Source organism: Patagioenas fasciata, chromosome 4 (assembly GCF_037038585.1).
Source record: "Patagioenas fasciata isolate bPatFas1 chromosome 4, bPatFas1.hap1, whole genome shotgun sequence".
Lineage (NCBI taxonomy): Eukaryota > Metazoa > Chordata > Aves > Columbiformes > Columbidae > Patagioenas > Patagioenas fasciata.
In genome coordinates this window covers 64,054,950-64,067,096 of record NC_092523.1, presented here as the reverse complement: position 1 = coordinate 64,067,096, position 12,147 = coordinate 64,054,950, and the positions used below count along the sequence as shown (strand labels likewise).

Here is a 12,147-nt window from a genome sequence, read left to right as displayed (position 1 = left end):
TGCAGATGCCGACTAAAACCCATAATTTCAGCACTCTGCTTCTATTCAAGTTGATTATAATAAGGTATGGCACTGAAGCACGCACGATCCTACATTTAATTGTCAGCATAGCCCTTCATTTAAACAAGAAGTTAGTTAACAGTATGCTTTCTACGGTGAATGTGGGAGGCATCTCAAATAGCTGTGGCTAAACAGAGAGGGTTAAATGCGCCCATAAAATCATGCAAAAAGTGGTGATGACTTAAATTCGCCTCCAGTCTCTCTCTGCGTTTAGATGCAAAATGAAAACAAAATATGATATGTTTATATTTGCAAGAACAGACCAGATTTTTCTTTTCTTTTTCTTTTTTTAATAGGAAAAGCTTCCTTGCAGTTAGCTTTACATCAATGTAAAGCAGTAAACCAAATGATGACAGTGAAGGACAGATTCTGGTATGTATAGCAAGAAATGAAAAAAATATCTGAACATAGTAAACATATATAAGTTTGAAAAATGTACATATGATTTTAAAACTAAACATAGGAGAATCACACAAGACAACATGATACATTACCTTTGGTTTACAAAGTACATTCTTGGAGGAAGAAAAAAAACAACATACAGCAAATGAAAAACCTGATTTAAACTAGGACAACTGTTTTATATATGCACACATATACATATTCATACATGAAGGGGTGGGGGGGGGGTGGGGGGGGAAGAAACAGAAACCCAAAATGTGAAACAATCAGAATAGCAACTGCTACATAATTCTCTCTTAGTTTGCCATAATGTCATAATAACACATTTTACTTGCTTCTGATCATACAGAAAGGAGAAAAGACTCTCAAAAGCGCATCATTTTGAAAAGAAAGCTTCTTTGCTCTGGCTTCTTAAATGCCACATTATGCTTTCTAGGCATAACAATCAAACACTACTTGTTACATGCACTTTGTCAGACAACATATCTAAAGAATTGCAGACCATCAGAGACTTGTAGTTTTATCACAGAAAATTGAGGACTTACCTTGTGACTGCCAGTGGAAAGACAACATATGTCAGGAGCAGAGTTAAGAAGCCGGTGGGATGTCTGGCAAGATGTGTAGGTTATGTGGCTGCCTCATTTCAGGCCACATCTTCTCTTAACTGAAGTTAATGACAGCCCCAAAGTCAGCACAAGGCACTTGACAGACTGGATTATTTTGGTGGCAATTTCACGATGTTGCTGTTCTGTTCTCTATCAGAAAATAAAGAAAAATGGAAAAATATAATTAGAATCTCTGTGACATCCAGTTAGTCTGACAAGATGCTTCTTCATTGGCTTAGCAGTAAAGCTATAAATTACTATACTGGGTTATATATAATATAAACCTATACAAAATTAATTATGTTGACTTTCATTAGCCTGTGAGCCTGTAGTAAATACAGACTTCAAACCAACTACTGTAGCAGATTTATACACATTTTTACCTTTTTATTTCCAACTCAGCCTCGAACCTAACTTCAATGTCAAATCTCTGCCTTGGATTATGATGGATGGAATTCATAAATTTGAGAACAGTTTTTGTTAAAATGACTCTCTTTTTAAATCTTTTTATGTAGGAACTTAGCAGCCTCTGTTGAATTTTGCAGACTAGCAAACCACTAGATAGACTTGTGAGGAAAGGTCTTTATCACATGTCATGAAATTGGTGAGTCATTCCCAGGAGTACTGTATGGTAGTCAGAAACAGATGGACCATGGAAAAGTCACCACAGAGATGAACGTTGTTCTCCCATGTCCCTTCTGTGCCTTGTTCACATTTTGTCAGAGGAGCCCAAGGGTTTCTGTTAGTCACATTAATTACTAGTGGCACTGAAACCGGAAGGGGTGACACAGGCCATTTCAGCCACAACCCCTAATCCTGCTGTAGGAATGCTGTGCTGCTGGGCACAGTGAAAGGAGCACGTTTTGTGAGCGTTTATGGAAATGCTACACTGTGTGTCACTACATGGTGTCAATAAAAGTCATTTGCCATAATAAGTGACTTGGAAGGCCTTTCTTCTGATCAGTGTGCCTCTTGGTAGGCCAGAGTGCAGAAGTGGCTGTGGCACAAAGCAACTGGATAGTATGATTCTCTATTAGGAGAAGGTTTTGTTGCATTGATGGCAGGGCCTGCAATTAATTTAAGAAGTGCACTATAAATTAAGTGCTCATAGTTTTGAAGTGAAGTGCAGTGCAATTCAAATGTTGGGTACTGTAAACTTCTTGAGCTTTAATTAACCACTACATTCATTAAAAAAAAAAAAAAAAAAAAAGGAAGAAAGAAAAAGGAAAAAAACATTCCTTTCATGGGATAAGACAGTTGAATGTGTTTAGATGAATCATTTAATATGTGTCAACAAATGATTACCAGGATCTCAGAGGCAAAAATCATCTAATGGGCCCTTAGCATTTAGAAGCAGTTGAGTGATTGGGAGGATACTGTTACATAAATATTGTCACATATTATCTTAATAACTAAATTATATAGAGTTTGTATGACAAATTATATTGAAGGCAACATGCATAACCATTTATTATTCAGAATGCGAGGCGAAATGAGACAACAACTAATTCCCACAACAAACAGTTCTCTTTATACATTAATACTGATAAACTGAAGTAGTCAGGCTAAATTGTGCCTGGTCTTGCCCATATAAACTAACTGGCATCTCTAAAGTTGTCCTTGTATACCACAAGAGAGAGTTTCTTCAGTGAATTCATTACATCTACATTAATTTTGGAGTACATTTTGTATTTTCATTATGTTCAGAATTACACAAAGATGATGTTTACTACTTCATGTGAAGTTACCTTTCAAAACTAATGATAAAATTGATGCTGGAGGAGGAATGTATATGACAACCTTCTCCTCAAAAATCTTTCTAAGATTCCTTTGCAGGATGCTGTAAAATCAATATAACACCATTATCATAATGCAACCATTCTCTGTGCCTTCTTCCTGTGGCTGGTTGTCTCACTTTCCTATTGGGATTGTATCCTCCTTTTTTGCTTCACTGTTGCTGTGACCGCATTTTTCTGTGCTCTGATGTGGGTGAGATGTAACTGCCTTCTCCAAGTGCGTATCCTCCTTTGTTGAATATAATGGAGCCTAAGTAACTGTTGTGGGTTAGATCATCTAATCCATTGGCTGACTCCAAGGTGACATGAGTCTTACAAATCATCCTACAAAAAAAAAAAAGAAAAAAAAAAGGTCATCTAGTATCTGACTAGTATTGTGCTGTAGTTTCTTGCACCTATCTATCCGAGTTGGTTTTATTTGACATCTTAAGGCCATGTTAGGTTGTGAAATTAGTTTCTTTTATCCCATTCTTGTTTCTATTTCCCTTTTTCCCCTTCCACATACAGATACAGATCTTCATCTATACATATACAAGCCCCATAAAGAAAAAATATGTTCCTACTATATTTGGCAGCCGGGACCAGGTGTATTGAAAATACCACAATCACAAACTCTCATTGTTTCCTCTCACAAACCTGAAGTGACTTTTTTTTTTTTTTTTTAATATCTCATTAGTAGGTCAGATCCTGATATCATTTAGGCATAGTTTATATGAGATCAGTCTGAATTGCAGAGCCATATGTAGCAAAGTTTTATTAAACTGAGATGTGCTATTCCCAAATGGTTCCTTCATTGCTGTCTGTGTGCAGAAATGGGCCTAATTTTCTTCTCACTCCTTCTACAGTAACAGAAGAATATCCTCATTGACACTGGCATAATGCTAACATAAATAAGAGCAGTACTAAGCTAACTCTGTCTTGAATGGTGAGAAGAAACACAGATTGCATTTCCACTAGATTTTTAGGAGAAAAAATGTTGAACTCAGGATATATAATTTTTTCTTTTCGTCCAAAGATCAATTCTACACATTATTTTAAAGGTAGTGTCTCTGGATAAAAGTTGGTATTGGAACTCTCATGTGTCCTTGGAAGAAAGGGACCCATTTAGAACTGAATCATAATAGTGAATCAGAAAATGGAAAGCATAGATATAATCTTTTGAACACAAAGGTATAAACTAATCTATAAGATCAAATATGATTTTATTTGGATTTGCTTTTATTATCCATAATATTCAAGTAAATTAGAAAAAATTAAAATATGTAAATATATTATTAATATATAAATGTATGGTTTTGTTTCTAGGTCTCTTAGTTTCCCTCAGAATATATAACTTGCTTTTAAATGGCTCTTGTTTTTTCCACATTATTTTCACATTTCTGCAAAAAAAAAAAAAAAACTTAACTATGACCCACTATATTCTAATATATATCTAAGTTACTGTATATGCACAGAACATACTGTACTATCTGAAATTCTTATTTGAGGGTTAAAAAAAATACAATACAATACAATTCAATACACTGCCTGCCTTTGCCTTTGGCTCAGGTCTGTATTCTGTCGGTTAGGACTGGGAACAAAGCATCAACCTCAGTAATAAGTGGCACCAGTTACAAGTCACATTCTTGCAAGATCTGTCCCTGGTTTTCTTTAATACATTTTGCAAGTTCCATCCCTGATAGGAGTAAAGCTATGTGGAATGAAAATAAGTCTGGTTTTGTGGATACATGCTTAATGTTTTTTTTGATACAACAGGCTGACGTGAGCTACTATTGGTACAAGTCCTGCCCAACCTTCTATTATTCTGCCTTTTGTTTCTCATGAGCTCAGCTGATCGAGAGAGAAAGTGCCATAAGGGCAACAGAAATACCACAAATGCTAATATGAAAGGAGTAGATGATAACAGCTGTATATTTCACTCACCTCTGCTGAACAGTTTGTTTCACTGTCACAGAAATTCAACAGGTCTGGATTTTCTGCTATAGCTTATACTAGAAAATGTAGTAAAATGGAAAAGTTAGAGACATGCTTTTCGGGTTTCAAAATAAATATTTTACTCAAAGTATATCATAAACGTAAAATACCACAACACTGAGTTCCTGCAAAATAATCAATAACATTTCCGTCTCAAAACTTCGTAAAACAAATCACAACAAATCATTGTATGCAGAAGAAAAATAAGTCAACGGCAATAGTGTTGAAATATGTAAGAAATTCAGGGAGGTACCTTATTTTTTTTTTTTTTTTTCATAGAGTCAGTACTGTCTTAACTCAAAAGAAATGTCTTGAAATGCCTCTTCGTCATTGCATCCCATTTCCTCCAAGCCCCACCGGGTACTTGATATGCAGTTTGTAATTTTCTAGAGCAGAAGGGATATAATCAAAACTGAAGTGAGTCACAAATCTTAATTGAATTTTTTTAATGGCATAATTTTCAACAACGATTACTTCATGCTTTCAAATTAATTTGACTATAGCTGAGTTTCTGCTTCTACTTTAACTGTCTTTTTTTTTTTTTTTTGAGTAAACTTTTTGTGTTGGTATAAGTATACCAAAAAATGTGAGCATGAGGTTATGGGGTTTCTTCCTCCCTTATTAGCTGTTTAATGATTCCATTTCTGCATCTATCAATATGCTAAAGCTCCTATTATGCTAATTCAGAACACTGGTTTTTCTCTGAATTGTTTTGATCAGGAGGAAAATGTTAACCAACTGTTGTTGTAGGAGGAGGGAAAATAAAACAAAAGTGCCTCATTGGAATATGAAATATTTTTTCTACTGACTGAATCTGAAGTATTGTTTAACTGATGCATAGATGTTTGTATCTACTTTCTAATGTGGGCATGATGCAGAGTATTGCTGAGAGAATGAATGATCTCCTAGTACGAAGTGCCTTGGGTCCATAGATACTTGGCAACACTTTTACAATCTTTATGACATCATCTTTAGCAGTAGTTTTACCTACCTCCCAAAAATATTTCTGAAGAAAATACACCTTGGTCTTCTTTAAAAATTTCCATATCAGCACAGAGAACAATATTCGTTTGACCAGACAGAGTTGCCACATGTGTAACTACATTTCAGCTGATCTCTTAAACACCCCTTAAGAGAAAACAAAATTTTTAAAAGCATATTTAAGGTAAGATTCAGCACAGCTTCAAATAAATATCTAAAAAAAAAAAATTAGGTGCTCTGCACCCTACAAAAGTCTTCATTGATTATAAAGTAATTTGAGGATGACATGGTCAGCTGCAAAGTCTGCAGTGCAGACAGCTAAACTTAGGTGAGATTAATTCATTCTCATGACACAAATTTCTCCTATAACTTTTTGGATTGCTCTGCTTTGGATGATTGCATTTCCTGAATGTGGACACTTAAAAGCATGACTGCATGCAAAATGGATGCATATGCAATTACGTATTGCTAAACCACACAGCAATGGGTTGGGGTGAGTATGATACCAGCATATTTTAATGCGCTCCCCCCAGGCTGGCAGCCATGTTCCTCACTCCTTTGCTTAGCTTTAATGTTTCTTACCGTGTCTGTGCTTTTTTCTTCCAGTCTTTGATGATTTCATATTGTCTTAAGCTGTCGTGAACTGTAATCAAATCAGAAACTCACCTCTGTGTTCTTTCTTTGCAATATACTTTCGTTAAAATTGCAACAAATGGAACTGACATTAGGATAGAATGAGGAAGAATCTGTAAAGCGTCCTTATTTCAGCATTTGTTTCACTTTGAGAAAAGCATTTTCTCTAATAAATTGCTCTACGCATACCTCAGGATTTTGAGTTTTCATCTTTCTCTTCTAACTTCTTCAAATATTGTTGCTATCATCTCAGTAGGACTGCATAGAAATTAAAAAGTGACTGCTTAGTTATTTCCCATATCCTATTAATTTTGGATACTCTAAACCTTGGCCTCTTATAATATATCTGAGCTCTTCGACCTATTTCCTTGTTTATTGCAGCTTAATTGTTACACTGCTCACTAAAAAGACAGCTAACACAATTTCAATTCATTTTTTGGATATTAGGATTGCTTGCAACAGAATTAAGCTAAAATTAAATTGTAGTAACTCAATTTTTCTTTGAGTCATTTGGGAGGTGTTTTTTTTTTTTTGTAATTCATCAAGAATTGAATTATGTTTATTTGTTCAAAACATCCCACTGGCCTTTAATATCTTGAAATATACTAATAATTTATCTTGCCCTCACATTCAGAGAATGAGCCCTTGTTTTATGTGAATTTCTCCTGCTATGCTCTAAGCCCTGGAAGATAGTATCACTTTCCACTGCCCATTTTTCCCTCCATTCCAGTCAAGAAAGCTGAAGTTGGGTTTTGGAGAAGGGATTTGTGCTAAATTACTATGACAGAAACCAAATGGGCACAGTATTAACTGATAAACTTTGGAGGAATTTGGATAAAACAGATATTCAGGCTTTGTCTCAATAGCTTTTCTTGCGATGAACCGAATTCTCACATATTTTAAACCTCAGTTTAAAAGGCTTTTGGCCTCTGCTTCAGGTATTAGTCCATTACGAAATTTGGATTAATGTATGTTCAGACTTAAAACCAGGTTGAAGTGAAGACTGTTACAGGTCCTTGTCATTCAGTTGTTTGATTTTGTGGTATGGGGCTTTTGTTTGTTTGTTTTTCCCAAAAGGCACATATTGTCAGATATTACCCAGCAATTGAGAAAGAAACATGTCCAGGATCATCTTGTGTGTGCATCCAGTCCTTTCTATTTTTATAGAATTATTTGATTTAACACTCATCTTGTTTTTAGAATTAGAGCTATGAAACTATATTTCCTCACAATAGTTGTTCTCAATATTCCTTTATTTTGTTGCATTTTTTTCTTCTCTTGCTTTTGCACCCTCAGTGCCCTGTCTTGCTTACCCTTCCCCTCCATCATCTCCTTGTTTGTTTTTCTTTCCATCAGCTACATTTCGCCAATGGCCTTTTGGATATCACTCTTCGTCCTATACTAAGGTTGGTTTTTCAGCCTTTCAACAGGAATATTCACCTTAACTTGCACGTAGGCACTGCTGCTTACTCTTCTTTTGTCATACTAGCAGATATTTAAATGGCCACCATCCATTTATGCAGATGCTGAGGCACTTGCTACCATCCTAATGTATTCCCCGGGAGAGCAAAGTGTTTCCTTATTTTTCTACTGAAGAACAGGAAAGGGTTGCTAAGCTGATTGTTCTCCTAGGACACAGGTGGTGACTGGGGTTCATGTGCCCTGTTGGATACTCGCCACATAAGTGTCAGTTTAGGACCACCCTGACATATCACTCCTCCTGGAGTTGACTGCAAAGCCCATCGATGCCAGCTTTCCTGTTCCATTGCAAACTCAGGCCAGTTCAGTGCGTCACATGCTGTTACTGCCAGATTTCCTTAAGAAATTGGCAGCATATGAGGCAAGAATTTGTTTTTCCAGTTGTATTGGAAGATCAATAAATTACAGTAAAGCTCCTGGCAGCCAGGAGTCAGTAATATCTTAAGCTGACATACTTGTTTCTTCTATGCTGTAATAAAACTTTGATGAGAAAGAATTCCAGTTGTAAGTCTACCATAGCCTACTTATTGTTTCTGACCTCCAAGGTAACTACAAGAAGGTCCCTCCAAAGGTAAAAGTTCTGTTACATCAGACAGATATTTAAAACACAAGACATAGATCCACCCACTTTCCAATGCATTTTTTCAGACTTAAGACAATTCTTCACTAAAGAAGAAATATGTACATGTACTACAAAGAAAAATATCATGAACTAATGTATGCCATGACATACTTGTGACCAAAATTTGTTGTACTTGGCGTAACATGGCAGCAAACGTAAAATTCCTTGAAAACATCAGGCTATAGGCTACCGCTTCTTTTCATGTCTCCTGTCCCATATTTTCCCAGGACCAACCAGCGTGCTTCCACCACTGTCTCTCTGCATCTTCCTTCTTTTTCCTACTTCCCTCCCTCCACCTACTCCCATCTCACTTTTCTCCTGACGTATGCATTCATACTAACTCTCTGAAGCAACTTTCACTTCAGATTTGTTAACAAGCACTGAACAGCTCACTCAGAGAAGGTGCAGCAGCGCTGCCATTCGCTGTACTGCTAAATAGGAGAATTGCAAGTAATTTAAGAGAATAAACCTGAGAGCAAATCACAGCACCTGTTGTAATTAGAGGCAATACCAACAATTATTTGGCTTGCTGAGCAGAAGGTAGGGGCCAGCTTGCTTATTGTGGGTACACCAGGTTGCCGTACACCAGCTGGAATGATCCCTAAGAAATGAAGTAATTGTGTCTGTATGGTTATTTCAGAACTTTAAATGCTAAGATTAAAAATCTCTCATGTGAGCACAGATGGAAACAATGCTGTCACTGCAAAGGTTGCCATTAGAAACAGGTTGAGGCTGTTAATCAGACTGGACTACTAATGGCTACAAGTACACTTTGCCTAACCAGTACTGGCAGGATGCTTTCCTTACAGCAATAAATGTACAAGCTGTGACTTGCATTTCATTTCCAGCCTTGGCAGTCTAAAATAGTCTGTTAATGAATGAAGACATCTCTAAGCATGCAGTTGTATGCCAACAGCAGTTGGTAATCCTCCATATCCATCTTATTTCATTCTATTTACAACTCCACTTGTAATCAAGCAAAGAATAAACTACTGATACTTGGCCAGCAATACCCACACGACCTTAGAAAGTGTTTGGAATTTGCAAAAAAAGCAAAATACGCTTGTCGGTAGTATTGCTTGCATTTTCACTTCAGTGCGCAGACAAGCAGTGCATTTGAAAGTCATTCTGAAAATAAACTGTAGCAAACTCAATCAAAACTTTTATTATTAAACATGACATTAAAAAAAAAACAAACAAACCACAACTTCTGGAAAATGGCCATCAAGAGCAACACGCAGCATCAGATGTTTCTGATACAACGTATAACAGAGTACATAAAAAGCCCAATAAATCAATTTCAGTAAAACCCAGAGATTTATTTTATAATGATATTGCCACTAAAGAGGCTGAAGCCTTTGTATAATTCTTAATAGTCAAGATAAACCTTGTTACTTTTGTTAAGGAGAAAGAAAATCAGAGCAAATAAAGATGATATACTACATTTCAGTACTCAGTCACTCTCTGTGTAGTATATTTTCTCTCTTCCATAGATTTATATGGTCACCATGGGCAAAAATAGGTATTTCCCCAGTTCTTCTTTTACCTTGAAGGAACTGAGCTGCTGCCAGCCATTAAAATGTTGTCAGCTGTTCTCTGATGAGACAAAATAACTCAGTAATAACTACTGTTGTTTCTCATTTTACAGCACAACTCAATTTCAATACCTTTCTTATAATTTCTTTATTATTTCTCCCATTATTGTAATTCATTGAATTAAATAATTGACAGTAAGGAATATTTTTTTTCTAGCTCTTTATAATCTCCTTTGAAATTTCTACAACCTTACTGTGAACAAAGAACTGTCTTAAGCGATAGTGCAAAGTTCACCTTATATTTGCATTGCAGTACTTAGTTTAATTAATACTTGGAGCACCTAAAGAATTATGTTACAGAAAAGCTTGTAGCACATGAAGGGAATCTCTTTTAACACACATCTGATAACTAGCAAAAAAAATCTTCACGTGTCTTCAAACTTCAGTGAAAGAGAAGCCTTATGGCAAATGAACAATTAATCAAAATTCAATACTGCAGGGAACCTGCGTTTCAGAGTTGTTGTTTGGAAGTAGATTTTAATCTTGTTTTTAAAAAACAATCTATACTAAGAAATTTTAAAACATCTTCACTGTAATTGATCACTTAGAGACCATATATGCCATGTATATTCTGCAAATTTGAAATTTCTTATATAGTTTATCTGATGTTTATTGTAGTATAATACTGTATTTATCACCTTCAAGATGAGCAATGTGTGAGTGGGTATGATCAAGTGTTCGCTTAAAGCTGTCAGATAAAATAATTAAACCCACAGTGAAACAGAGTCATTTACCAAGCTGTTCACTAAATTACTCAATATATCTCTAACACTTGTTGTTGTACATTGAGTAAATTACACTATTTTATCTGTATTATCTTCTAAGCATTACCAAGTAACTAATTACTACATAATACCTTAACCCAAGGTTTGTCTATATTCGAAAATGGTTTTAGCATTCCTGAGGTAATCATACAAAAAGATTAGTGTTCTTGTTTTTCTATGCTAGGTGTTTTGTGTTTTGTTTTGTTTTGTTTTTTAAAGTAATATCTAGTGTGTTGTTCATCTCTTACCAACACTTTCTTCAGATATCTCAGTGTCTCAATGTGGGGGCAGTATTTGGATACAAAGTGTGAAGCGGGAACAGCATCTGAGGTGGCTTCCCTGCTTGGAGATGGAGGTATAGAGAGGAGAGTAGTGCTGGCCAGGATGCTGGGTGGGCACTAAGACTCGCCAGGTCCCTCCCCAACCTCTGCTGCTCGGCTTCAGTCTGCTGGCAACAGCAATGACACTAATGCAGGCTTTACCATTTGGCAATTTCACTGCTGCTCCATTTCCCTTCTCCAGCCAGCCAGCCCGGCTGCTCCCCACCAACCACTACAGTTGGAAAACCACCAAGACCTCTGAAGTGCTGTCCTCACAGCACTTCAAGAGACCTTCCTTCCCATCACACTTTGATGCACCATTTGAAGGATCTGGAGGTACGGGAGGGGTGAAAAAGCCTCAGGCATACACACAACAGGTAGGAGATTGATATATATCTTGCAACCTTCTAGATTAAAATCGGCAAAATCACAGGTAACTAGCATAAGAACAAAAATTACAGATAAGCCAGAACTATGATTTATGCAAGCCCAAACTGAAAGGTTACAGTTAGTTCAGAAAAGAGCTGCTAGTCCCTACATCTGTCCTTTGTACATGAGCTTCAGCAAATCTGCAGATTTCTTACCTGCTAGACATTGTCCGCAGTCTCACAGCAAGGATCAGGTTTTGCGCAACTTCTAATTTGCTTTCAGATAAAAATGACACAGAATCAGTAAAAAGATCACTAGCTCTATTTCCCCCACTCTTTCTCACTTGCCAGCAAAATCCGTAAAATTTTAAAAAAAAAAAACTTCAATATTTTCTACAGATAGAGACTGTTACGGGTGAAACTACCACTTCACCAGATAGCTAACAGAATTACCATCTTCATTACTCAATCTGTCTTGGATAAGATTTCTGCTCAGTCCTCATAATGGAAAATTTTGCTGTAATTGGACGTTTTGGCTTGATAAAACA

At 36.3% G+C, this 12,147-nt stretch overlaps 2 long non-coding RNA genes across 2 annotated transcripts; both read right to left on the bottom strand.

Annotated features, from left to right (window-relative positions):
• Positions 1–1,016: 1,016 nt before the first annotated feature.
• On the bottom strand, positions 1,017–4,856 carry LOC139827933 (uncharacterized). Its single transcript, XR_011739073.1, has 3 exons — positions 4,787–4,856; positions 2,816–3,187; positions 1,017–1,217 (listed from the first exon to the last, which is right to left on the bottom strand). It is a non-coding gene; the product is annotated as an uncharacterized lncRNA (long non-coding RNA).
• A 245-nt stretch (positions 4,857–5,101) lies between these two features.
• Positions 5,102–11,893, bottom strand: LOC139827932 (uncharacterized). The gene is made up of 3 exons (XR_011739072.1): positions 11,816–11,893; positions 5,829–5,965; positions 5,102–5,223 (listed from the first exon to the last, which is right to left on the bottom strand). It is a non-coding gene; the product is annotated as an uncharacterized lncRNA (long non-coding RNA).
• Between the last annotated feature and the right edge of the window lie 254 nt (positions 11,894–12,147).